We start from the raw sequence: 1724 nt of genomic DNA on the forward strand, positions 1-1724 counted from the left end.
ATAACGATCCCTCGGGCTACGCAGCACTCTATTGGGCTCAAAGCAAACACGTTATCATGGTAACGTTTTCACTGGGCTCTGAAACGTTACCTACATCACGTATGTCAGCGTTTTTGCCGAATCAACCACAATGCTTTGCAGGTTAAATTGTGATGTTTTCAAAACGTATATTCAGATTGTTGCATTTATACAGATTATTTATTCGTGATTTAGAACGAGCAATTTGTTTGCTTTTAACCAATTTAAATTGTTAGAAAAAAAAAAAGACTATTCTATAGTCCATTCTTTTTAATTCCATACATGGTGTTGCTGTACTAGTGCTAAAATATACGCTGCCTTTTTGTAGGGGTGTCAGCGCTGTACTTGCATCCAGGGCGCGTCTGCCGATGAAAATAAAAATACAGCTAAAAACAAGTATTTGGTTCAACGGAGACAGTCGGTAGCTTAAGATGAGTGCTCCGTGTTTATCATATAGTTTGAAATGTGAATGTGCCGCCCCTGCTTGGTCTACGGCGCTCAGCCACTAGGTAGGGGCGGGACGTTGAAAAGAATTGTGGGAAATGTCGTTTTAAATCCTTGAAATTTACCTTAACGTATATGTCTCGATCCCACATATCCCAGAATTCTTTTCAACGTCCCGCCCTGCCTAATGGCTGCAGTGCAAGCAGGGGCGGCATATTCAAATTTCAAACAACAGAGATAAACACGGAGCACTTAGGTTAAATGTGTGCTACCGGCTGTCCCTGTTAAACCGAATACTGTTTTGTTTTTAAACATATTTTTGTTGTATTAATTTAGCTTATTTCTTTTATAGCTACTGGCTGTCTCTGTTGAACCGAAGACGCGCCTTTGATGCAAGCACAGTGCTGACACCCCTAAGCAAGGTTCCGTGTAAATGTATATAAAAAAAAACAAAAAAAAAAAAAAAAAAAAAAAAAAAAAAAAACAGTGTATATTTTAGAACTACTACAACAAGACTGTGTACGGAATTAAAATGAATGTACTAGAATAGTCATTTTTGTAACAGTTCAATTGGTTTAAAATTAATGGTCGTTCTAAATCACAAATAAATAATCGGTATAATGCAACAATTGGAATATACGTTTTGAAAACATCACAATTTCACTTGCAAAGCATTGTGGTTGATTTGGCAAGAACGCTGAAATGTGTTATGTAGGTAACGTTTGACAGCCTTGTGAAAACGTTACCATGATTTTTGCTGTGAGATCTGCTGAATGTACAGGCTAGTCGAGAAGCGATTAGAATATTGGATTATAACACACGTACTTTAGGCTACTGACTTGTAATTACAAATGAAAATGACAGACATACGAAATGTGGTATGCCAATAGATATAGTATTTTCTCATATTTTCCAGATTTAAGGTGCAAAAAAAAAAAAAAAAAAAAAGAAGAATTTTCTTAATTTACGCACCCCCCCCCCCTTTTTTTTTTAGAGAAATATGTATTAATGAAGTCAACACTTACTCTAGCATACAACATGTAAAGACCGTCAAAATTCAAATCGACTTTTAAAATATGAATAGTTGGTAAAGCATAATGTTGCATTGATTGAAGATTACATTTTTAAAATTCAGCTCGTACAAACATTTCTGTTACCCTTGGCTATAGGAAAAAAATGTTTTGTTTTGTTTGACAGAACTGTCTCCAAAAGAGAAGGATGTCGATAATTAAAATAGCCTTTAATCCTAATAATTCCACGCA

Source organism: Polyodon spathula, chromosome 11 (assembly GCF_017654505.1).
Source record: "Polyodon spathula isolate WHYD16114869_AA chromosome 11, ASM1765450v1, whole genome shotgun sequence".
Classification (NCBI taxonomy): Eukaryota; Metazoa; Chordata; class Actinopteri; order Acipenseriformes; family Polyodontidae; genus Polyodon; species Polyodon spathula.